The following is a 27,611-nucleotide window of genomic DNA, read 5'->3' as shown; positions in this document are numbered from 1 at the left end:
TTGAATCCCTGAGTTGGAGCTCAGTGTTATAAAAGCCTCTTTTTTTTTCTTCCCTGTAGGCTATGGGAGCCTGAGGGCTTTTAAACTATCAATAGGCTTCTTAGCTTAATCACTGACTCCTGACCAAGAGATAAAGCAGGGTGTGGCAGAGATAATCCAGTGGTTATGCAAAGAGACTTTCACAGCCCCTCAGCTATGCCACGGAGGTATAGGTCTTCTCCTGAGTTTCCCGGTTAGATCTCTGTCCCCTGGTGTCCCTCCCTGTTGCTGCTCCAGATTCTGAGGGTAGTAGCAATGGAGACTCAGAGTTGCACTTGGTGAGTCTCTGGGGAGTCCTTTCCTCCCTTCAGCTGTCCCCTTGTTGTGGAGCAGACTGGAGGTGGTGTCTCCACTGATAAACTGTTGAACTGTTAGCAGCCACTTAATCTCTCCTTAGGCCCCTCTCTCCTCTCTGTCACCAGCCACGCGTGTTTGTACTCACGGGTGAGTTACTGGGTTCCTGTGGTCATTCTAGTCCTGTCTTGTTTCGGTCCGGGTGGTCTCCTTTGGTATTCCTAGTTGATCCGGGAGAGGAGAGGAGAGGAGAGGAGAGGAGAGGAGAGGAGAGGAGAGGAGAGGAGAAGAGAGGAGAAGAGAGGAGAAGAGAGGAGAAGAGAGGAGAAGAGAGGAGAGAAAGAGATCTGCTGCTCGTAGCTCTGCCTCAGGAAGTCGAATCTCTCCAGTGGTTATGCAAAGAGACTCTTAGAGCCCCACTGCTAGGCCACCAAGGTATAGAACTTCTCCTGAGTTTTCTTGGTAGTTCTCTGTCAGCACATGCCTCCCTCCCAGATGCTCCAGATTCTGAGGGCAGTGGCAATGGAGACTCACAGTTGCATTTGTTGAGTCTTAGGGGAGTTTCCTTCCTTCAGCTGTATTTTTGTTGGTGAAGCAGACTGGAGGTGGTGTCTCCAGTGGTAAACTCTGGGACTGTTACTAGCCACTTAATCTCTTCCTATGCTCCTCTCTGTCCATAAGCTACATGTTTTTGCACTCACCGGTTATTTGGTAGGTTCCTGAAGTCATTCTAGTCCTGTCTCATTGCGGATCCAGGTGGTCTCCTTTGGTATTCTTAGTTAACCCAGAAAAGAAGAGAGGTTTTTGACTTCTTATATGTTACATGAATGTTACCATCATGGTATCTCCTTAGTACAACCTTTCCACTTCTTACTAGTCCCATGAAAAACAGGACAGCTCCCTGAGGATCAGAATAATTTCTCAAATTACACTCTTTATATAAATTTATGAAGTTAGTCTGCTACTTTATATAGAGGTTTTATTAATTTTGTGCTAAACAACTTCCCATCACTGGATCAGAAAAAGATATACGTTTTTTGTTTGAGTTCCAAGTTTGTGTTTATGACTCTGTGTGTGTGTGTGTGTGTGTGTGTGTGTGTGTGTGCGCGCGTGTGATGATGGAGATTTCCTCTACATTAGATATTGATGTTAGGTTTTCTTTTTATTTTATTTTATTTTTATTTAATTTTTTATTTATAAAACGGAAACATTGACTAAACCACAGGATAAGAGGGGTACAACTTCACACAATTCCCACCACCAGATCTCTATATCCCATACCCTCCCCTGATAGCTTTCCTATTCTTTAACCCTCTGGGAGTATGGACCCAAGGTCATTGTGGGATGCAGAAGGTGGAAGGTCTGGTTTCTGTAATTGCTTCCCTGCTGAACATGGGTCTTGACAGGTCTACCCATACTCCCAGCTTGCATCTCTCTTTTTCTAGTGGGAAGGGATCTGAGGTTGTCTGTCCAGGGAAGTCTGGTCGCATCCTGCTAGCATCTGGAACCTGGTGGTTAAAAAGAGAGTTAATATACAAAGCCAAACAAATTGTTGACTAATCATGGAGCTAAAGGTTGTATAGTGCATATGAAGAGTTGGGGGGCCCTCCATTTTGTAGATAGCTAGTAGGCATATTTTAGTTATATTCCAAAGGGCCCATGGCTATACTATTGTTTTTGTTTGTTTGTTTGTTTTTGCCTGATATTGAAATCTGATATGCAGGTGGACTAATTATTGTATGGCATGGTGATGTTATGGCTGGCAGAAGGACCAGAAAGCTGTATCAGGGAAAAGAGTAGCTCCCAAATATGTGAACGGTGTATAAATATTCTTTTATCAATACCATGTTGTCTTGACTAATACAGTTTACAGCCTTAAAGCAAGTAATGAAAGCCCTCCAACATGATTCTTCTATCTCAAAAATTTTGAAGGACTATGTATTATTTACCTGGAGAACTATTTTAGTGCCTTTGAATTTCTATATAACTTTTAGAATTAGCTTTTCAGTTTCTACCAAAAAAATGTTTTAGCTATATTTGCATTGATCGGTTTGGAAAGAAATGACACTAGTATACTGAGCTTTCATATTCATAAAAATGGTATATATTTAGATATTTCTAACTTTTTCTTCACAGTTTCTTTTTGATATAAAGTCTTAGATATAGTTTGTTAAATTTTTCTTTAATATTTCAGATTTTAAGCTATTTTAATATCAATTTAAAATAACCACTCTGATTTTTTATTGCTCCTATGTAGAGATAAAATTAAGGGACCAGGCGGTGGCACAACTGGCTAAGCACACACTTTAGTGTGCTAGTATCCAAGTTCAAGTCCCTGGTCCCTTCATGCAGGAGGAAAACTTCACAAGTGGTGAAGGAAGACTGCAGGTGTCTCTCTGTCTCTCTCCCTCTCTGTCTCCCCCTCTCCTCTCAATTTCTCTCTGTCTCTATCCAATAATAAATAATTAAATAAAATTAAAAAGGTTTAAAATAAAAAAGAAATAAAATTAAATATTTTATTAGTGTCACTTACTAGTAAATGTACCCTTGTACAAAGATAGTCTTATACCCTTTCATTGGAGATTTTTTTATTGACAATCATTTGCTAGATGCTATGAAAATAATATTTCTTTTTTAGTTCTTTTCAGTTTTTTCTTTATTTCCTTAATTTTTCATTCTTAGGTTACCAAGAGCTGGCAGTTTGGTTTTTTCTTTTTCATCTAAGACTCCTTATTCTATTCAAGTTTAGCCAGAGTAGAGTTAAATGAATGTGATGAAATTCTGATGAGATTTGCATTTTTGCAATCTAGAAAATCCTAGAAGAGAGTTCTTGATATTCGCCCCCCCCCCCCCGCCCTTTCAGAAAGACTTTAGTCAAATGTATTTGTGGTTCATGGATTTTGGGGTCCACTGCTGTGTTCATTTAATAAATATTCCAAACAAAAACAAAAGCCAAGTAGCTAAAAACAAACAAACAAACGAAACCCCCTGACTTTCCAAGGTAATATGAGTGATGGAAAACTAAAGAGGAATTTTCAAGGTGACTGAACTTACAGAGTGGATAAACTTCAAGGTAGTAGTAGAGAAACCCTGCCTTCATGAACAGTATCTGGGTCCACTTCTGTCCAGTCTGACCAAGGCAATCAAACCAGAGTTTTTCCAGAAGCCTACAGATTCCAAATGAGTTGGCAGCTACCCAGTATTCCAGGGAATGAGGAGGAGACGAGAGCATTTTCAATAAAAATCCATCAGACTGTCCCTACTGCATTATATCTCGTGCAAGGGAGACATCTTGTGTTCCATTGAGTCCAAAGACTTTAGCTTTAGTGAGAATAGATGGAAACTTCTTTTTATTCTAGGAGATCTTTCAGAAGGAAAATTTATAGTGAAGAGCCAAACATTAATCAATACTCGGGCAAAAGAAACATTTTTGTCTTCAACCATTTTGACTGTGGATGAAATTCTTCAGCTTCCTGTTTTTGGAAATGTCAGTCTTTAAAAATACAAAGAAACTTTAAAAAGAAAGACAGTAAGTTAATAAAACTGTGTTAACTAATGAGTTGACAGAGCTGATTTTAAATTCAATTAACTAATATCTAATGAGTGTCTACTGTATGCGAGAACCATAGTACTAAGTCGTTTTCAAATTGGAATCAGAACTACTCTAAGAAAGTATTCATCTAGAGGGAAAAAATATAAACACCTTGACATCCTGCCTTTTACTATTCCTATATGCTTATTCAAGGCAATCTTCTAATTACACAGTATTTTTAATGAGCTTAATATTGTTTTTCTTTATACTCTTAATGAAGATATTTTGCTCATTAAGAAAAATTTCAGTTTCCTTTTTAATACTTATTTATTTATTATTAGATAGAGACAAAGAAAAATTGAGAGGAGGCAGATAGAGAGGGAGAGAGAGAGAGAGGGACCTGCAGCTCTACTTCGCCACTAGTGAAGCGTTCCCCCCTGCAGGTGGGTACAAAAGGCTTGAACCTATGTCCTTATGCACTGTGATGTGTGTACTTAACCAGGTGCACCATCACCTAGTCCCTAAACATGTCTGTTTCTTACTTTAAGTGTTCAGTGTGCAAGTCTCAGTTTTTTTTAATAATTTTTATTTATAAACTGGAAACACCGACAAGACCATAGGATAAGAGAGATATAATTCCACACAGTTCCCACTACCAGAACTCCATATCCCATCCCATCGCGATAGCTTTCCTATTCTTTAACCCTCTGGGAGTATGAACCCAAGGTGATTGTGGGATGCAGAAGGTGGAAGGTCTGGCTTCTGTAATTGCTTCCCTGCTGAACATGGACACTGACAGGTCGATCCATACTCCCAGTCTGTCTATCTCTTTCTCTAGTGGGGCAGAGCTCTGGGGAAGCAGGACTCCTAGACACATTGTTGTTGTTTTTTAATTTATTTTTTATTTAAGAAAGGATAAATTAACAAAACCATAGGGTAGGAGGGGTACAACTCCACACAATTCCCACCACCCAATCTCCATATCCCACCCCCTCCCCTGATAGCTTTCCCATTCTCTATGCCTCTGGGAGCATGGACCCAGGGTCATTGTGGGTTGCAGAAGGTGGAAGATCTGGCTTCTGTAATTGCTTCCCCGCTGAACATGGGTGTTGACTGGTCAGTCCATACTCCCAGTCTGCCTCTCTCTTTCCCTAGTAGGGTGGGTCTCTGGGGAAGTGGAGCTCCAGGACACATTGGTGGGGTCTTCAGTCCAGGGAAGCCTGGCCGGCATCCTGATGGCATCTGGAACCTGGTGGCTGAAAAGAGAGTTAACATACAAAGCCAAACAAATTGTTGAGCAATCATGGATGCAAAGGTTGGAATAGTGGAGAGGAAGTGTTGGGGGGGGGTACTCACTGCAAACTCTAGTGTACTTGTGTTGGGGGGGTACTCACTGTAAACTCTAGTGTACTTCTGCTTTCAGGTATATATTTTGCACTAGTTTATGGATACATGTGAACATATGCTCTCTCTCATAGAACCTGGTCTATATCTAGGTTTTGGGACTTTGTTAGAAAGTGAACCACCTGGGATGGAATTAAAGAATACTCTGAAAGGAAAGGTCTCACCCGAGTAATGAAGCTGAAGGGTTGTCATTCCACACTTGATGTCTCTGGACACAGTCTGAGCTGAAGCATGCTGAGGTGGCAATCGTTGCATTGATTAGGTTGTGATTGACAGATACAATATTATTTGATATGGATTGGGAGAGGCATATGGGAAAGTGGGCCCTATCCAATGGTTCCAGGACTGGGGGAAGTAGAGGCTCTATAGTGGAGATGTGAGGTTCCTGCTGTCTTAGGGTTTAAAAAGACTATCGATAGTTAATGTTATCATCACATTATTTGGTAATTGGGTTAACTTTGAAAAGTCCTTTTGTTAAGGTTTGCTGTATAGTACCTAGTATCTTATATAGCTGTGCCACTGGTTGCTTCTGATCTACAGGTCTAGGCTTTTGAGAGAGTCTGCATATCAAATACACAGCCTATATATTAAAAAGACTCAGTCTGTGTTCTAAAAACTTTGAGACATACAATTAATTTTCCCCCTCTCATATTAATTAACTAGTGATTTATATGACTATACTTTACTAGGAGTATACATAAACACCATTCCCACCACCAAAAGACTGTGTCCCACCCCTCACACCCACCCCCACCACCCACCCCCACCAGCCCAGGAAGCTGCATGTCCACCCTCCCCGTCACCACAGGGTTTTTACTTTGGTGCCCTACTTTCAATTTAGACAGATCCTGCTTTTAGTTTCCCTTTCAGATCTTCTTTCTCAACTTCTGTTGATGAGTGGGATCATCCCATACTCATCTTTATCTTTCTGACTTAGCTCACTTAACATAATTCCTTCTAGCTCTGTCCAAGATGGGTCAGAGAAGGTGGGTTCATTGTTCTTGATAGCTGTATACTATTCCATTGTATATATATACCACAGCTTTCTCAGCCACTCATCTGTTGTTGGGCACCTGGGTTGCTTCCAGGTTTTAGCTATTATGAATTGGGCTGCTATGAACATAGGAGTACACACATCTTTTTGGTTGAGTGTTATGGAGTCCTTGGGGTATAACCACAGGAGAGGAATTACTGGGTCATATGGAAGGTCCATTTCTAGCCTTGTGAGAGTTCTCCAGACTGCTCTCCAGAGAGGCTGGACCAATTTACATTCCCACTAGCAGTGCAGAAGGGTTCCCCTGTCCCCACAGCCTCTCTACTTGTTGCTGCTGTCCTTCTCACAGGGGTGAGGTGATATCTCAGTGTTGTCTTTATTTGCATTTCTCTGACAATCAGCAACCTGGAGCAATTTTCATGTGTTTGTTAGCCTTTTGGATCTCTTCTGTAGTGAATGTTCTGTTCATATCCTCTGCCCATTTTTGGATGGGGTCATTTTTTTTTGTTGTTGTTTAGTTTGCTGAGCTCTTTTATATTTTGGTAATTAATCTCTTGTCTTATGTATGGCATATGAAGATCTTCTCCCATTCTGTGAGGGGTCTCTTTGTTTGATAGTTTCTTTTGCTGTGCAGAAGCTTTTCAATTTGATGTCGTCCCATTTGTTTGTTTCTGATTTAGTCTTCCTTGCAATTGTGTTTGTATCATCAAAAATGTCCTTGAGGTTTAGTTGGGAAAGTGTTCCACCAATGTTTTCCTCTAAGTATTTGATAGTTCCTGATCCAGGTCCTTGATCCATTTGGAGTTGATTTTTGTTTCTGGTGAGATAAGGTGGTTCAATTTCATTCTTCTGCATGTTTCAACCCAGTTTTCCCAGCAAAATTTATTGAAGAGAGCCCCCTTCTTCCATTTAATGCTTTGGGCCCCCTTATCAAAGATTAGATGTCCATAGGTGTAGGGACTTATTTCAGGGCTTTCAATTCTGTTCCACTGGTCTGTGTGCCTATTTTTGTTCCAGTACCATGCTATTTTGATGATGATGGCTTTATAATATAGTTTGAGATCTGGGAGTGTGATGCCTCCATTTCTGTTTCTTTTCCTCAAGGTGGTTTTGGCAATTCTAGGTGTTTTCAGGTTCCAGATAAATGAATGTAGTGTTTGTTATATTCTCTTAAAGAAGCTTGGTGGAACTTTGATGGATATTGCATTAAATTTGTATATGGCTCTGAGGAGAATATTCATTTTGATGATATTTATTCTTCTAATCCACGAGCATGGGACATCTTTCCATTTCTTGGTATCATTTTCTATTTACTTGAGTAGCGACTCATAGTTTTCAGTATACAAGTCTTTCACCTTGATATAGTCCCATTGGTTTGTTTCTGCTTTAGTCTTACTTGCAGTTGGGTTTGATTCATCAAAGATGTCCTTAAGGTGTAGGTGGGAAAGTGTTTTACCAGTGTTTTCCTCTAAGTATTTGATTGTTTCTGATCTGACATCCAAGTCTTTCACTTCTTTGGTCAACTGTATTCCTAGGTATTTTGTTGAATTTGCTGAAACAGTAAATGGGAGTGATTTCTGGATGTCTTCTTCTTCAGATTTAGTGTTTGCATAAAGAAATGCCATTGATTTTTGTACATTGATTTTGTAGCCTGACACCTTGCTATATTGCCCAATAACTTCCAGTAGTTTTCTGCTGGATTCTTTAGATTTTTCTCTGTATACTATCATATCATCTGCAAATAGTGAGAGCTTGACTTCTTCCCTTCCAATCTGTATTCCTTTGATTTCTTTCTCTTGTCTAATTTCTATGTCAAGAACTTCCAATACTATGTGGAAGAGTAATGGTGGCAGTGGGCAGCCCTGTCTCCTAGACACATTGTTGGGGGTCATCTGCCCAGGGAAGTCAGGTTGATATTATGGTATCATCTGGAACCTGGTGACTGAAAAAAAGAGTTAATATATAAAGCCAAACAAATTGTTGACTAATCATGAACCTCAAGGCTGGAATATTGTAGATGAAGATTTGTAGTCTCCATTTTGGAAATATCTAGTAGGTATATTTCAGGTATATTCCAAAGGGCCCATGACTTTACTAGTTTTTGCCTAAGCCTGACATCTGATATGCAGAGGAAATGATGTAATGGCAGGAAAGAGGGCTAGAAAGCTGGATCAGGGAAGAGAGCTCACAAATATGGGAAAAGTGTATAAATACTGTTGACTATAAACCTCATCGATTTGATCTGGGGCCCATATTCAGCATAGGCGTCTATGTAACCTCTGCATCCCTATAGGTCTGAGCTCATATTCTGTGGTCATGAGTAGGAATGTTTCAGGTTACACCAATTTGAGGACCCATCTTCCTCAGGTGGTAGGTAGGGTATATTATCCAACCTCTCTCCGGAGAATGGAACAGTCTCTACCATTGTTGATCCACATTGGGGACAAGGTCCGATAAGGGCCCACAAAGGGGTCCATTGTGTTGTTCCTGATGGAGATGACCATTGACAATGGTGAGAGGGATCTGTTAGAGGTCTAGGCCTATCATGTCTGTTTGGGAATCCCAGGACTCCCCGACTAGGGCCCCAGATGATGGGGTGGCCTGGTAGTGACTAAAGAGTCATCATTAAAGTATGCCGGTCTCTTGCCTTTATTCTGCTTTTGTAGTCCTTACTTTGTCTGACAAGGTTAGCTTTGGAGTGATTGAGGGAAGTATAACAGTAAGTAGGTGAGGCAAATTTCAGTATCTTTTAATTAGTTTAAATTATTAAATTTGATTGGCCACTCATCATGTAAGCCATTAGTATCAGGTAAAAATGATACTAGTTGGGCTGGTGGTGGTGTGCCCACACTATCATGAGCAAGGATCTGGGTTCAAGCTCCTAATCTTCACATGTGGGACTTCTTGAGCAGTGAAGCTGTGATGCATATGTCTTTCTTCCTCTCTATCTTCCCCTTCTCTCTCAATTTATTTCTGTCTTATCAAATAAAATAATAACAATAATTAATAAATAAGAAAAAAATCCCTACCAAGAGTAGTAAATTCAGAGTATAAGCACCAAGCCCCAGCAATAATCCTAGTGGGAAAAAAAAACTGATTCTAGTTAACTCATTAGAGGACATTTTATATTTGAACAATTGAACAGTGCCCCAGGTCACTTTAAATAATCCAAACCATATATATATATTATTGGAGTGCTATTGCATTACAACATGATGTAAGCTTCAGATGCACATCATTATAAGTCAATGTCTGTATAAACTACATTTTCATCACTAAAAATTCAATTCCATCATTCACTATTAAAGATATATTTTAAAGGGTAATTTAGCATAATAGGAACTAAAAAAGAACATAAAACATACTCTAAGAAGACTTTTGCACAGCAGTTATCAGCAGCTCTGATGATCAGCTTTGAAAGAACATGAGAAATCAGTGATCACACCTGGGAGGGAAACTGAATACTTTGCATCATGGAAGTTATTCTCCCTTTCTTTACTATCATGGGTTGTGAAATAAATAAATAAATAAATAAATAAATAAATACAGCTCAAATCTTTGTCTGCCATGTTATCAAAAGTATTCTGGAAGAGACAGTCAATTTATGGATCTGTATAAACACACATAAAACTGAGAAGTCAGAGGCCAAGTGGTGGCACACCTGGTTTAACATACATATTACAGTGTGCAAGGACCCAGGTTCAAGTCCCCAGTCCCCAGTCCCCACCTGAAGGGGACTTGAAGGGAGAAAGCTTTGCAAGTGCTGAGCAGTGCTGCAAAATCCTCTGTCTCTCTCTCCTCCTAAGTCCCCTGCCTCCTTGACTTCTCTCTCTCTCTATCAAATAAATAAATTAAATCTTAAAAAAAAATAATCCTGAGAAGTGAAAAGTGTAGAACCAGTATTGGAGGTGGAGGGCCAAGTGGTGGTGCATCCCATTAAGAGTACAAGTAAGCTCCTGCTCCCCACCTGCAGGGGGTACACTTCACAAGCTGTGGAGCAGGTCTGCAGGTGTCTGATGTTCTCTTTCCTTCTCTATCTCCCCACCCCTCTCAACTTCTCTCTGTCCTGTCAAAATAAATAAAAATAAAAATTACAAAACGAAGAAATGACTGCTGGGAGCAATGGATTTGTTGTGAAGGCACTGAACCCCAGTAATAACCCTGGGAGAGGGAGAGAGGGAGGGAGGGAGGGAGGGAGAGAGAGAGAGAGAGAGAGAGAGAGAGAGAGAGAGAGAAAATAGTAGTAGAAATGGTATGGGTTCTGAGTTCCAGAAAAGGCAGATTGTTTAACTCTGAATGGTAAGGAGAAGCTCATGGCAATATAATTTGGCCAGAAGCCTTTAAAGATCTTAGTTTTAAGCAGAATATTCCCTTTAAGACACAGCTGTACTTGCAGTAATCTTATCTGGTGATGAAGCACTGTGTGGGGACTCAGGGAGCTTTACATAATCTCTGACATGCTGGAGAGACTTTCTGGCAGAGTATGACAGTTTTGAGACTATACTGAGAGCCCTGTGTGTTTATATAGTCATGTCCAGTTTACCTGTGTCAGACAAGACCTTGACAGGTCCAACGGAAAGAACTATGAGAGGTCTCCAGTTATCCAAGTGGCTGCATGCCTCACCAGCCTGGCGAGCCAAAGGAAAATACATGTGCCTGCCAGAAGTAACAGAGCAATGGACTTTCCATAAGAAGCTATCAGTTCCGGATGACTTGGTATTTTTAGAGAAAAAAACCTATATGTGGTTGGTCTTATGATCATTAGGATTTGAGCTGATGTGCCTCATCTATTTGGTGTGGGGTGGAGCCTGCTAGTGAAGAAATGAAGCATCAATACAGAGAATTTGTATTCTGAAATGAGCAACAAGTCACCAATGCTGGGAAAATCTACTGCATCACACATTGTAAAACACAGAATGTCAAAGTCTAGGACCCCTTATGATATCAGCAATCTGACATCAACACATAGTTTCAAAGGAGAAACAAAGGCTGAAGGAATGTAATCATGTTTTACCTACAACCCACAACTGTGCTTTATAAATAGGAAGACAAGATGTGCAAAGGACTTACACACATATTAATAACCCCTGGGAGTTCTTGACCAAACTATCTTGAGATTACCATGACTCTATTTCTAGAAATTTTCTTGAAGCCAACTTACCATGTTAAAACCTAGAGTTTCTGATTTTTTTCTTTTTTTAAATTTACTTTTTATTTAAGAAAGGATAAATTAACAAAACCATAGGGTAGAAGGGGTACAGCTCCACACAATTCCAACCACCCAGTCTCCATATCCCATCCCCTCCCCTGATAGCTTTCCCATTCTGAATTTTTATTATTCAAGTATGCCCTTTGCAGTTTATCAAAGAGGATTTAAATTTTTCTCACAGGCACAAGTAGACTCAATATTTTGAATACTAAATGACATTTGTAAATAAAATTTTCCAAAAAGGAACTAGTTAATACCATGTACATGGTTATGATTATCAATATTATACTTAATATTTCTACAGACCTCAGCACTACAACTTGAACATGATTATTACAAAAAAAAAACTTGCTGGGCTGATAAAGAATGAATTTTTAAAAATTTTTATTTATTTTATTTTTGAGAGAGATGCAGAGAGAGAGAGACAGAGAGAATCACCAGAGCACTGCTCAGCTCTGGTTTATGGTGGTGTGGGGATTGAACCTGGGACTTAGGAGCCTCAGGCATGAGAGTCTGTTTGCATAACCATTATGCTATCTCTCCCACCCAAGAATGAATTGTCTATAAGTGAAGCCTACATAAAAGCTAGTATTCTTAGCAGTAACCTATTTGATTTTTCCTAGAAGCATCATTTAATCTAGGAGTGCCAGATGTCATCATTCAGTAAAGTATTCAACACTCTATCTATCTGAATATTCATGAACCCAGATGCCTAGGAAATGTCAGATTCCCAATACTCCTGTGAAATCATGTAACGGAAACTGTTCAATGCACATTTTTAAGAAAACTAGTTCCAGGCTTGAATCTGATTTTACTCAATATTTAAATGCAAGGCCATGGTTTTCCCTAACAGACAGTTTTTCATTAACATTGGGAAGCTTCAATTAGAATTTCATTTTTCTCTCATATAAAACAGATTATTTGTTTTCTTTTTGATAGAGGATGTGAGAGAGAAAGAGAGGCAGAGAAAAGGAGGAATACTTGTAGCATTGCTCCACTCTCTGAAGTTTCCCACTATAGATAAGTTCAACCCAGGATTCTCAAGCATGGTAATATGTGTTCTGTACTTGGTGAACCACTACTTGGACCCCTGAAACTGTTTATGTAGATTCACAGCAGGTCAAGAAAGTTATCACCTGCTCCTTTCTTAACAAGACTTTTAAAATAATAAGTTTCCTGTCATGGATAGTCAACAGAGGCAAGATCTATCTCTAAAGTCACTCACTTGAATCAGTGCCTATTTCCTGTTAAGGTAGAGTGGCAAGATTTGGTAAGCTAGGAGATTTGATACACCAAACAAGAGAAGAAAAGATCCTTGTTCTAAAAGCTTCATGTAAAGAGCCATTAGTGAGTGATTTGCAGTCCTGCTACTTATAGTTCAATCCTACATACTTATAGGTTAATTTGGTACTAACAAAAGATTAAGTTTTGCTGTCCCTAATGTAGTTATAAAACTGTCAAAAGCACACGTAGTGTGAAGCGCTCCTGGCTCCCCACCTGCAGGGGAGTCGCTTCACAGGAGGTGAAGCAGGTCTGCAGGTGTCTATCTTTCTCTCCTGCTCTCTGTCTTCCCCAGCTCTCTCCATTTCTCTCTGTCCTATCCAATGACAGCAACAACAATAATAATAACCACAACAGTGATAAAACAACAAGGGCAACAAAAGGGAAAAAAAATGGTTTCCAGGTGCAGTGGATTCCTGGTACAGGCACCGAGCCCTGGCAATAACACTGGAGACAAAAAAACAAACAAACAAAAAAGCTGTCAAAAGCAAATATAGGAAATTGGAAGTGAACAAAATAGAATATGGACGTCGTAAACACTCTCTTCAAAACTTGCCTTTAGGATAAAATCATAACCCTTTGCCATGTCTGTAATGCTCCATGCTGTGACTCCTGGTTGCTCCTTGGCTATGCTCTCTATCCTGACTGTAGCCTCTGGCCTTTGCATGTACTAAGATTCTGTCTAAGACTGTACTATTAGAAATGAAATACTAGTGACATGTAGACATTAAATTATAACCTTTGTGTAAATATCTATTGTCTTTGATTTTTTCCCCCCAAATGATAAATTCACTTTTTTCCATTTCTAAGCTAAAGCATATATTAAATGAAGAAATAGCTATACAGCTAGTATGGTAAATGGAAAGGGTTTTGACTTAATGAGACAATCTCTTCTTAAGAGAATAGAAGTAGACATGTGACATTGTATTGAGTGTGGTTTGAAAAGGTTGATGTGAATCAGGAGCATTATAAATGTCAAATCCACATATCACAAAGCCCGCTCTTGTGGATTTGCGTTTGAAATTCTGAAGTGTTTCTTTGGGATCAAATTTTTAGCAGTTTGATGTGGACATGGGGAAAGGTTCTAGCCAAAAGCAAAAACTCCACATTTTCCTGAGAAAATGCTTCTGGTTGCTTAGAAAGTACCTGCTCACTTTTACTTTGGAGTGCTTTCTGAAATTGCTTTAAGTAAAAAATACCCCCATAAAACAGAGTTATATTGGTAATTGTTGATTCTGTCTCTCTTACACATGCGTAACTCTCTCCCCTCTTCCCTCTCCCCTCTCCCCTCTCCCCTCTCCCCCACATTATCTTTGATTTTGTTGTCTTGACTTTGGTATATACACAGAGAACTGAGTGTCTTGGATTTACTTTGGGTTCCCTGCTTTAAGTATCTTGTGGAAATGAAGAAAAATTCTTCCGTGAATCTTGGCACCTTGCTTCCACTATAAATCTGATTATTCTTATTTGAAGTCAAAATGACAAGGAAAGGATGAGTGTCCTGGGTTGAAGTAGACAGAAGCCAGGGCATACCTGAGCCATGCTTATTGCTCCCTCACAGGATCTCAAAGATGGCACTGCCAACTTGATGGCGTCACTTGAGGAAACTCACGTTGGGCAAAAACAGTTCTGAGTACTTGGGTTAGATCTTTATGGCATCTTCTTCTTTCCCAGAAAATGAACTTGGTAATTAAGACAAAGCATTAATTTTGCCAGGTGACTGGCAAAGGCCCCATGATAGAAATTAAAGATTTCATGGGAGAAAAGACATAGGAACTAGGAGTTCCCTCTGGGTGCAGCTCTCTGCCCTGAATCTGAGAAAATTAAATTACCCTCCTGTTCCCTTTTACAAAGCCACTGTTAAGTTATAAGGGATGGGGGCGGGAGGGGGCCAAAGTCCAAAGGGGAATATGGCCCCATTCCCTCTGTATCCTAACTTAACCTCTCTTATTTAGGATGAGACAGGTAATTTCCATTTTTAAACAATGACACAATGAATATGTTTCTCATTTATCTTTTTTCCTTCTAATTTTTCTTTTTCTTGTGTTGTTTGTTTCTTTTATCAGAGCAATGCTTTACTCTGATTTATGTTACTGTTGGGATTGAATGGGGGATCCTCAGGACCTCAGACATGAAAGTCTTTTTGCATAATCACTATCTCCTCAGTCTGCCTTTTAATTTTTTCTTTATGCTGTTTCCATAACAAATCAAAGTTTTACATTTCATGGTGGTCAAATCTGTCATTATTTCTTAATGTGTTTGTTTTCTTTGGTTTCATGCTTACACCATCACAAAGATTAACCCAGATTTGAAAAGTTTAAGTTTCATACAAACACTTTAGAAATTCATTCAGAGTTTCCATGTATTTCTACTTATGATACTTACGTTTTCTGAACTCTTTGCTTCCTTGAAGCATAACTGTAGCCAAGGTGTTGTGCCATTTCCATAGAGACAATTAGAGGTCCCCGCTTCAAAGTATCTGGAGGAAAAGAAAATGTCCTGCCGGGGAGAGACTTCATGAGAAGTGGAGCAGTGCTACAGATCTCTGTCTTTTTCTCTCCGCCCCCCCCCCTTGCAAGTGTCTCTCTTTTTCCCTTTCACTTTAAATTTCTGTCTGTTTGGCTCAGAAAGTGTGTGGGGGGGGGAAGGGGGGATTGGGGGAATGGCCACCACAAAAGCAGTCTTTGCAATTTTTCAGAAAAATTAATTTAATGCAATCTTTCAAATCTAAAGTTTCCCACCACATTTTTCTTTAGATATTTTGTGCTACTACTTATTGCCTTCATTACTATCTAATAAAACCTGGTGTCATATTATATATTCTGTTATTTTAAATTTAATATGTCAATATTAAATGGTGTTGTGCAAAGAACACTATTACTTCCAGATGTTCTACTAACTGGCAAGTTCAAGGATCACAAATGTATAGTGTATGTGTGCTACAGTTTAGAAACCTAAAGAGAGACAATACTCACATAACAATTAGGAAACTGAAGAAAAGACTTCTGTTATAATTGCTAATCACTTCTTAGCTTATTTGATTGAGATCCCATACCTTGCATATAAAGATCACTACAAATGCATTCACTTATAATAAAAAAATTGCCATATTTCTGTGAAATTGTAATTTTCTCATAGGTGGCTTATATAATTTTCTTAATGGAAAGACACTTATTGTAACCACAAAAATTATTATTATTGACATTAGAAGTATAAATGGGAGAAGAAAAACTATTCCTTGTTTTTTAATACTTCCAAAAGCAGTCTTTATTGCTGGACTGGGTCTGTGAAGAATGTATACAAAGGCACCTCTCAACTGGCACTCACAAATAGAGGCTTTGAAAATAGGCACCTATAAAATCCATGCATTTCCTGAACTGGTAGCTGCTTTATTCAACAGACCATTAAAAGCCCATTTAGAGAGCCTCTCACCAGCTCATGTGCACTACAGGTACTTGGGAGATTGGTGACCCAGCATAGTAAGAAACAAAACAACAAAAAATAAGCTGGGTCAATATCCACTAAAATTTACAGAGAAAAAACAAAAACTTCTCCTACTCAAACCTAAATTTCCTCCAACACTAACACTCTTATAAAGAACAGGTAATGTGATAAAATTGCCCCACTTCCAATCCCCTAGACAAAAATCCAACACCCTTCCCCACCCTCCAAGTATCAATCATCAGCCCAGAGAAAGCAAATGAACTTTTAATCAATAACAGCTACTGTTTCTTGTACCAGGACTGTTTGTGATTTAAAAGGGGGAAAATTAAATCAATCCTGATGTGAATGTTTTCCCTCATGAAGAGAAAAGGCAACACTATGTCAAAGAGGAAGGTGTAGTTTTGCATGTTTTAAAATATATACATTAAGGTAAAATTAAAGCTGTTTTTACCTCCACTCACTACAGACAGAAAAGGAACTGCATAAGATGTAGCATCACTCTATTTCCCATTTATGTCCATATAGTCTTACTTTCATATAGATTAATATAACTAGAAGGCAATTTAGGGAACATCTGTTCAAAGATGGCTTTCTTGAGAGTGCTGCTACTGGAGCTATTTAGCACAGACCATGTGAATCAGCTGGGAAATTGTAGAGAAAATTCAAGCAACATAAGGGTGTTTTGACACTATTAGTGGGTGAAACTGATAATATATGGTAACCCAATACGTAGCATCTATAAAAGTGAGGATTGTTGCTCCTTCCACATCCACAAAATCAACCTTTGTTTGGATTACCCAGGATTCTAATCAAAAAGTCAGTATACCCCCTACCAGAGACCTTTAAGGCTATATGGGTGTTCTCATTATTCCCAAAGTGTTCCTTCCATTCCTCTAGGCTACATCTATATAGGTCCGACTAAACAACATAAATGCTAGTAACACTGGCAGCCAGGTCTTCCTGCTTTCAGAGTCTCCCTCAAGTCAGAGAGAATTCCAACTATACTCTTTGTGAAACCTGCTGCATTATTTTGGCATGTGTGCATATAACCAGAAATAACTTCCCTGAAGATTAGTAAGATGAAATCATCATTCACCTAATTGAGAGAGGTTACACAGGCTTTGCCCAATTTTAGAGTAACATGTTTGGAGGGGAGGATGACTGTTTTCTTTTATAGCTTGCAGAAATGGAACAAATCAATCCTATTCTGCTTATTTATAAAACCTTAACACCAGTAGGGTGGGGAGAACTAATGAGACCAGGCACCAGGAATGTGGAAATTTTCATTTCTAAACTGCTGGCATGCAGATACACATTAGTGTCTTGAATTTTTCAAAGGGTGCTGAAGAAATGAATTTTCTTACAACTGTTGTTGTAGAATGTACATTTGAACATAATTACTCACTAATATAACGGGAAATTGAGAGGAGAATCCAGATAAAAAGCACATGTTTTTTAAGAACCTTAAGAACCAGGACCTACATTCTCTTGTACGTGTTCTGTTACAACACAGTGATAACTATCAGTCTTAAGGGGAAAAAATGGAATATTACTTGTCTGTTAAGAATGATGACACCATCTTCTTCACCTCATCTTGGACAGACCTTGAAGGTACCATGCTAAGTGAGACAAGCCAGAAAGAGTGGGATGAATATGGATTGATTTCACTCATGGGCAGAACTTAAAAAACAAGAACAAGAAGGGGAAACATAAAATAAAACTTGGACTGGTTTGCTATATTACACCAAAGCAAAGGACTCTGGGGAAAGAGATCCCAGAAAAGGACTAGGGAGAAATAGGGGAGCTTTCTAGTGCTGGTACATGATGATGGATCTAATTTGGGGGTGTGAGTGTTTTGCAGACGCCTATCTTAGATGAGAAAATGTATTCATATGCCAACCGCTGTACTGTAAACCATTAGCCTCTCAATATAATAATAATAATAATAATAAAAAGGATTCATCATGGTGACTAACAGCATAAAAAGGTATTGCAGCTTAGAAGATGCACTGAATCTTCGTATGCCCTTTAAAGTCAGTGTTTTCTACATGTTACAGATGAGGAAATTTAGTCTCTGAAGGATCAGATGACTTATTCATGACTGAAAATAGAACTAAGATGTGAATACATGTCCATATCTAAATTTCCAAATATTTTCCTTTGTCTAAAAAATATTTTTCTGGGGGACCGGAAGAAACTCACTGGTAGGGTGCATGTCTTACCATGTGCATGGCTCATGTTTGAGCACTGGTACTAGGCGGGAGTGACACGACTTCAGGGGAAGCTCTGGTACAATGTGTTCTCTCCCTCTGCGTCTTTACCTGATATAAAAAGAATGAAAAAGTAGTTCTGAGCAAAGTGAAGTAGTGCATACAAGAGAATGTTGTGTCATAAATACGTGTATTTTTTTTCCTGGGAAGTTGAGGGAGAAGTTTGTTACATATTAAATACCATATATAATACATGTACAAATAAAATTTTTGGTGCCTGTTGGTAGCAGTGATCTTTCTGCATCTGCTATGTACTTTGGCTCTGAAACCCACTTATGAAAAGCTCAAAACTCCTCAAAGACCCACTGTGAGAACACTGATACCTGTGCTGAAAATACATCTCCCAGTACCAAAGCTGAATGGCTAGTTTCAAGAAGGAACTATAGGTCATGAATCTTCACTGTGAAAAAGCCCTATTCTACTTCCCACCAAAAGCAGAGAATGGTCCATTACTGGGCTAGAGTTTTTGTCTAGCTCTAAAGCTACACTGCTTGAGTTGCCTCATGCTACTGTGTCAGAAGATTCCGGGTGCATCTGGGTGACAAGTCTAGCAGATGGAGACTTGTCTCAAGTGGCCTCCCCCAGGGCTCTGTTCTGGCTCCTACGCTATTTAATATTTACATCAATGACCTCCCAGAAACTTCTTCAAGGAAGTTCATCTATGCCGATGACATCTGCTGTGCAACTCAGGCATCCAAGTTCGACATCCTCGAGGAAACACTCACAAAAGACATGTCTCTGATATCTGATTACTGTAAAAAATGGCGACTAATCCCTAGCACTGCAAAAACGGTATCATCTGTTTTCCATCTACACCATGCCTCGGCCTCGCATGAGCTTAATGTGCAGCTTGGCGATATGAGAATCCGACATGAAGCCCAGCCAGTCTATCTTGGCGTTACTCTTGATCGCACCCTGTCATTTCACGAACATCTCATAAAAACTGCAGCAAAGGTGGGCGCTGCAGCAAAGGTGGGCGCGAGGAATAACATCATTGCAAGACTGGCCAGCTCCTCATGGGGCGTAAGCACTTCCACACTACGATCATCATCTCTGGCATTATGCTATTCCACTACAGAATACTGTGCCCCAGTATGGTTCCGTAGCCCCCATGTCCACTTGGTCGTTTCCAAAGTATATTCCTCCATGAGGATAATTTCTGGAACCATCCGTTCCACCCCGGTTCCATGGCTGCCAGTTCTTAGCAACATCGCCCTGCCAGATATTCATCGGGATGTGGCATCATCTAAGTTCATTTCCCACGTCTATGCTCGACCGGACCTGCCAATATACGCGGATATCTTCGCCCACCCTGTTCAACGCTTGACGTCTCGTCACCCAATCTGGTCCCCTACGCCTACACTGAACTTCTCTGTTCCAGACTCTTGGAAACAGTTGGCAGTCAGCTGAGGTAAAGAACAAACACCTCATCACAGACCCCTGCAAGCGTCAACCCGGCTTTGACCTAGCACGTTATGATTGGGCCCTCCTCAATGGCTATCGAACAGGCCATGGCCGGTGCGCCGCTATGTTCCATCACTGGGGAGCCAGAGATGACCCGAACTGCCCCTGCGGCTCCAGACAGACTATGATCCACATAGTCAACGACTGCCACCTCTCCAGATTCAAAGGAGGTCTCGAAACTTTACATCAGGCTCAACCTGATGCAGTTGACTGGCTACGGAAGAAGGGCAAACGCTAGAAGAAGAAGACTGTGTCTTCAGAAAAGAGCTCAATCAAATTATCATCTCATTCCACCACAGGGACTTACATCCCCAACCAGCAGGAGATAGAGAACTTGCTAGACTTCATGAAGACCACAGAAACACAAAGCTCTGGCTGGAAGTTTTCTCCCAATAGGTACATATTTTTTTATGTTTTGAGAATAGGATGTTCTCTGTAGACAATATTACTTGACTCCTTTCTGCTAATTGTCACATGGAGTTTGTTCCAAGGAATGACTTGATCATTTCTGTCTTGATCTATCATGGTTTAATCTCTCTCTACATTAGATTGCTGATACTTAGTTTGTGAAAATTTACATGATATTTTATCATTATCTGTCATATTTCTCTGTTTTTCTTAATAAATTAATTTTCCAAAGTAATTTTCATGTTTGCTACTTAAATTTCAAATGCTATTGCTTCCTTTCACAAAGTCAGATTCATTTACAACATTTCAACTTTGTTTTATATTCTGTAATTTACAGAGGCACAACCAAACCACAACCATTTTTTTGCTAATGGGACCACTCAAACATTTAAAATATGAGCAATAATTATTAGTGCCAGTGTGATGAAAGGATCTCTTTTATCCTGTCTTTCTTTGTGCTCCCATTTCAAACTCTAGAGACTTTGACAAATGCTGCTTCTTTCCCTCCCCCATCCCCTTCTCTAATTTTTTCGTTCTTAGAAGTGTTCCTACTGCCCGACATTCAAATTAAATTTAGAGGGAAGATCGCTGTATTATCTTTTTTTTTCCCCTAGGAGGAATAAAATAGCTAGTGGTCCACTTGTACTCAGATATATTCATTTCCATTGAACACCTAAGTGGGAGGTAAACATATCTTCCAATTGTCAGGGTAGCATATCTCCCAATCCTGTCTAACTTCTGAGCCTTCCTATTGCAGAGACAGTTAATGTGATATTTAAGGATTCTCAAATAAATAGGATATGACCAGGTGAATGGTCTTCTCAAGGGTTTCTCAGAATCATACATGAGCCACAGTGAGGTAGCAAAGGATTTGATCTCACTTAAAGATCTAGGGCATTCTGAGGGAGATGGAAGGATTCATCCACACTTTTGGCACCCAGCACAAGTACAGCAACTGAGTAATAGGAATAGTTGAGCTCCAAAAGAAATGGGCCTGGTTTCAATATCACGTTTTGGTCTTACAGTCCAGCAAAGTGCAATAAGTTGAGACTCGGGAAAATGAACTGCAATCTGGGAAACATATGAAGAATGATCGGGGAGTGATTTATAATACTTTTCTTGGCAGTAAGAGGAGTGTTGGATGAAGAGCAATATACAGAAGGAATCTATCTTGTCCTATTACAGTCCATGATTGTGTTCTGTTCTTGCAGATCTTAGATAGCAAACCCAGGTGTCAAACATAATGGTGCCTCCATGTTTATGTAAGTAAAGTTCCAGACTTTCTTTGGGTCACTAGGTTCTAGAAGTTGTAACAGCCGAAGAACTTTGCTTCACTGGAGCTCAACATTACTTTTCTACCCTATAACTATAAAAGGTTTTTATTACTCTGAACAAGTTGGCACTGAGACATTATCAAATCACAATGTATTGAGATCTACTTTTTATAAACTACATAGAGACTCATCTTAACAAATGAAACTCCAAGGAAAAATGAGATACACATTCCTTAAAAATTAAGTTTCACATCTGTGGTCATCAGAAGAAAAATTATTTATATGAATGTCTTATTTTTTACACTTCAGTTATTTGGGATATTCAGGGTACTTTTAATTGATGGAAGAAGGTGGTGATAAAAAATCAAATTATTCCTTCTTTGTAAATAATAGCTAAGAAGAAAGAACTTTCTTTTCTCCTCCTTCCCCCCTTCCTCCTTTTTTTTCCTTCTCCTTCTCCATCTTCTTTGTTGCTTGCAGGGCCTTGCTGTTCTGGGTTAGCCTTTTCAGATAGATTATAGATAGATAGATAGATAGATAGATAGATAGATAGATAGATAGATAGGGACACCAGAACATCTATACATCCTCCAGTATAGTGGGGCTGGACTCAAATCTAAGTGTTATGCCTACTTTGTCATATAGGTGAGCTGTCTCATCTGTGCAAGAGAGAAATCTTAGTCACGTACGTGTCTGAAGGATTATTAAAATATAGAAGCTTTTTAAAAATTTATTTGTGGTTTAATAATGATTGACAAGACTGTGGGATAAGAGTTCCACATCCCACCTTTTCCATTGGAAGTTTCCCTATTCTTTATCACTCTGGGAGTATGGACCAAAGATCTTTATGGGGTGCAGAAGGTGGAAGGTCTGGCTTCTACAATTGCTTCTCTGCTGGACATGGGCATTGACAGGTTAATCCATACAACCTAGTCTATTTCTATCTTTCCCTAGTGGAGTAGGGGTCTGGGGAGATGGGGCTCCAGAACACATTAGTGAGGTCATCTGCCCAGGGAAGTCAGGTTGGCATCATGTTAACATCTACAGCTTGGTGGCCAAAAAGCATGAAGATAAAAAGCAGAAAAAATTGTTTAGTAAACAAGAGCCTAAAAGTAAGAATATAACAGATGATATTTGGGGTCTTCATGTTGGAAGAAGTGAGGAATTCTATTTTAGGCATATTCCAAAGAGCCCATGACTTTACTAATATTTCCTTGAGCCTGATAGCTAACTTGCAGGTGGACTGAATGTATTGTCTGAGAAGATGGTATCAGAGCTGAAACTAAGACTAGAAAGCTAGGTAAGGGTAAAGAGAAGTTCCTAAATCTGAGACAAGTATATAAATACCATTAACTGTAGATCTCAATCGATCTGACCTAGGGTCCATGTCTACCCATACTTAGCACAGGAGTCTGTGCAACCTCTACATCCCCACTGGTCAGAACTCGAATTGCATGGTCATAGTTAGAACCTTTTGTGATCACGTTATGAACTAAGTTGCACACTTACTATTTAATACAGATGCCCCCCCTATTCTAGGGGATGTGCAAAATAATGCATTGATGTATGAAGCTAAGGCTTTTAAGTAACATCATACTATTCAAAAAGATTAAATTTCTTGATCCTGGAAAAAAATATTACTTCACTCTCTCATTTTTTTAGCCCATAATAAGAAAAGTTATATTTGTCTTGTAACTTCATGTATTTTCCATATAATTTAGTTCAGTGATTCTATTTGAAAAGAAAGAGCATGAATGAAATCACACTAAGAAGGCTTCTGATTCTTCATAAAAAATATCTGTTTACAAGCTGCTAAGCCATGAGGGATGAGGATCATAAATGTTTGGACTTTGACTCCCCATTCCTTTCTAGAAGTTTCTGTGCTTCCTCACTATATGGCTCTGCTTGAGATATCTTCATCCCACCTTTATAGGACATTTCCACTACCAACCTCAACAGTCAGTTAATAATCATCATTTCAAAGGATGCAGGTTGGTTTTAATCACTTTGAATGAGAACCTTGTGAGAAAGTGTTCTGGTTAAATTTCAGTCCATTATAAGAGGATTATGGTACCAGAAGAGATTAAAGAGAGACTGGCCTTCGTTTATCTTGGCTGATTCATTTGAGAATTAAATAAGATAAGCTTGGCACAATGTCAGACACAGTAAATTTTCAACAAGTAATTGGTTTCCTAGACTTTTCTTAGATCTTTGAAATTCTATGCAAAAGATGCCAATGAACACATGACCTCTAGTGTTGTTATTCAAACCAAATTTCATTTAGGAATAATATTTTAAGTGAGAAGAAAAATTTTAGTAGTTCCTTTTTGTCTTATTTTAAAAGGGGTTTATGTCCAGTGTATACTATTTGAGAAATAAAGGAAAGTACAATAAGAAACCTGAAAGCCTCCAGAGATACTAGTTAATATGCAGTTGCATATGATTCTACATCTTCTTTCAAATTAAATTTGATTATTTAAGTACACTTGAGGTTACTGTTCTAAACTCTGGGTTTTGCACTTACCAAATGTATAATAAATATATTGAGCCCAGGGGCTGGGTGGTGGCATACTAAGTAGAGTGCACACATTACTCTGCAGAAGTACCCAGTTTTAAGCTCTACAGGTTGGGGGTGGGGACTTTCATGAGTGCTAAAGAAATACTACAGGTGTCTTTTTATCTCTCTCTCTCTCTGTCCCCCTTCCCTCTCAACTTCTCTATGTCTCCATTCAAAACATAAGAAAGAAAATTATGTTCAAACCTATAGGGATGCAGAGGCTACATGGGCTCCTAAGCTGAATATGGGCCCCAGATCAAATAAATGGGGTTTACAGTCAACAATATTTATACACTTTTCCCATATTTGTGAGCTACTCTCTTCCCTGATCCAGCTTTCTAGCCCTTTTTCCTGCCATTACATCTCTGCATATCAGATGTCAGGCTCAGGCAAAAATTAGTAATGTCATGGACCCTTTGGAATATACCTGAAATAGACCTACTAGCTAGTTCCAAAATGGAGACCCCAACTCTTCATCTGCAATATTCCAGCATTTAGGTTCATGATTAGTCAACAATTTGTTTGGATTTATATCTTAACTCTTTTCAGCCAGCAGATTCCAGATGAGACCATGATGTCAAACTGAATTCCCTGGCAGATGACCCCACCAATATCTCCTGGAGCCCCACTTCTGCAGAAGAACCCCGCCCCACTAGGGAAAGAGAGAGACAAGCTGGGAGTGTGGATCGGCCTCTCAATGCCCATGTTCAACTGGGCAGGAATTACAGTAGCCAGACCTTCCACCTTTTGCACCCCATAATGAATCTGGGTTCATACTCCTAGAGGGATAAAGAGTAGGAAAACTATCAGGGGAGGGGATAGGATACGGAATTCTGGTGGCAAGAATTGTGTGGAATTGTACCCCTCTTATCCTATGGTCTTGTCAGTGTTTCCATTTTATAAATAAAAAAAAAGAAAGAAAAAATTAAAGAAGAGAAAACAGCTGCTGGAAAAGTGGATTCATTATGCAGACACTAAGCCCTAGCAATGAATCTCATGTCAATTTTTAAAAAAATTTAAATATATATGTCTGCAGATTGAGTTATAAAGTAAGTACTCATATTTAATAATTGTATAGTTTACTATTTTGTGACTAATTCTTTTTTAAAAATTTACTATCTTTATTCATTTATTGGATTTATTTATTCATAGCCAGAAATAGAGAGGAAGGGGGAAAAAGAGAGGGAGATGCCGGGCTAGCATTGCCAGAGAGAGAAGAGACCAGGAAGTCGTGGCAGAGCAGGAATGCAAATCTTTATTCATGCAACCTCCCCAGAGTCGGGTATGAGCACAGTGGGTTTCGGCCACGTGGAGCAAGCAAAACGACCACCTCCACTATGCACGCCAGCCCTTCTCCAGGTCGGGATGCGGAAGAAGAGAGAGAGAGCGAAACCAGGAACAGCAGTGAGTTTTATAGGGTAAAAACGGAAGTGGCAAGTCAGGACGGAATTGGCTAGGGAAGAGGGTGGAGAAAAGGAAAAGGCATTCTGGGAACTTCCTTAGTTGTGGTTGCTTTAGGTGGCAGGAATTAGCAATACCCTGAGGAGATAACGTGGTGGTGAGACCTTTAGTCATTTCTAAGACAAAGCAGGATATTGGTATGTAAATAATAATACTTGCATGGAAATATGGTGGTTTGTGGGTCCTGCCAATGTTCAACCACATCTGCACAATTTCCCAACAGGGAGAGAGACAGAGATATACCTGAAGCACTGCTTCACCACTTGTGAAGCTTTGCCCCTGCAGATTGGGATTTGGGGCTTGAACCCAGGTCCTTGTGTATTATAGTATGTGCTCTCAACCATGTGTGCCACCACTTAGTTCCAAAATAATTCTTGCTCATTTATTCTGTGTTGTTTAAATATTTAAATTATTCCTAGTTTTTCTCAATTATAAATAATCTGATAAAGTTATTGCTCACCTACCTTTGCCAATTATCTAGAATAAATTTCTAAAAATGATATGTTGGGGTTAAAATATGCAAACTTTCAAGTCAATGTATGTAGGCTAAGTCATTTGTTACATTTGTTAGTATATGTGATTGCTTATGACTAAGAGATCTCACACAATATTGTGTGAGTATTCTCACCGTAGCGTATGCAAATTCTCTTCCCAAGAGGAAACTGTTTCAGGCCATATAAAAATAACTAGGGAAAACACAATTCAAAGAAGAAGAAACAAGCTATAAAATGAATCAGTTTTCTTTTTCTACCACATATTTCAAGACTTGGAAGAATGCTATAGGAAGGTATATCAAACAAATATCATCTTTATATATCAAGTTGTGGACAAATTCCAAAGAAGCAAAAATAAGCAGTGGTATTGGAGGGTTTGTGCCCTCAAAAAATGTGTGAGATGCAATGGCACAAGGCAGGATAAGTGATTCTATGCATGCCATCACGTATTTCCTCCCCACCCCTTGACCCACAGAAAATGACAGCTTTTGGACTGCTTACAAACCTGGATATATGAGAGTGATGTTCTCCACATGGTGAAGGGAAATGGCTCAGACATGTGCATTCCTGAGGCCAGCTGAGTGGCGTGGCCTTGTGAATTCCTCTAAGTTTGAATCAAGGTAGCCACAGGGGTTTGCAGCATATGGGCAATATGGAATAGCTCATTTTCAAGTTTAGTACCAACAGGTAGATTTTAGTAATAAGTTAATTTCCAGGCATCTTGGCCATTTGGTATCTGGGTTTGTTGCATGATTTTTTTTTTTCCAGATTAGTAAAAAGATCGGCATTACTGTGGTTTAAAGTCTTTAAAATATCTTTAAACAAAAGAGCACATAAAGATTTCACATTAGCTCAACACCTTGATTTAGAGGATCATTGTTTCCTTTTTAGTACAATTACTTCCATTTTTTCTTAAATATCCTATTTTTAAAAAATAATCAAAACCATACTGTGTGTATATATATGACATATATGGTTTATGTCTTACTTTTCTACTTAAATGCAAAATTATAAACACTTTTAAGCCATAAACATTCTCTAGAAAATTGTTATTCAGTGAGTACCTATTTTTTTTTTGTCTCAGTGTGTGCTAAATCACTTAAAATTCTTCCAGTGTCAAACTTCAGTTGACTTCCATTACTTTACTGCGGTAAGTAATGTGATGATGAACAACCTTTAAGAGAAATTTTTGCTGTGGGCTGGGGAGATATCACAGGGGTTGCATACCAGAGTTTCAGGCCAGAGGGCCTAGAACTTTCAGGTTCAATCCCAGACAATACTATATGTTTTATCAGAGCACTTTTCTGACATCTTTCTCATTCTTGAAAATAAATATTTTTAAAGAAGTCTATGCTGCACATCTGATCATTTCCCTAATGTATATTTTTCAAAAAATGTATATATTTTGGTTTTTATGAGAAAAGGAAATATGATAGCTAAGGCTCAAATCAAAAATCCCCATTTGCACCTATTTCCTTTATGCATA

General features: G+C 39.1%; 1 long non-coding RNA gene across 1 annotated transcript in view; it reads left to right on the top strand.

Moving 5' to 3' along the window:
• LOC132540400 (uncharacterized) overlaps positions 1-27,611 on the top strand; it is a 192,614-nt gene that overhangs the window by 133,072 nt on the left and 31,931 nt on the right. The window contains exon 2 of the long non-coding RNA XR_009551584.1: positions 20,231-20,327. This is a non-coding gene — a long non-coding RNA (uncharacterized LOC132540400). The remainder of the gene's footprint in view (positions 1-20,230; positions 20,328-27,611) is intronic.

Source organism: Erinaceus europaeus, chromosome 9, assembly GCF_950295315.1.
Source record: "Erinaceus europaeus chromosome 9, mEriEur2.1, whole genome shotgun sequence".
NCBI classification, from domain to species: domain Eukaryota; kingdom Metazoa; phylum Chordata; class Mammalia; order Eulipotyphla; family Erinaceidae; genus Erinaceus; species Erinaceus europaeus.
This window is presented reverse-complemented; position numbering and strand designations above follow the sequence as displayed.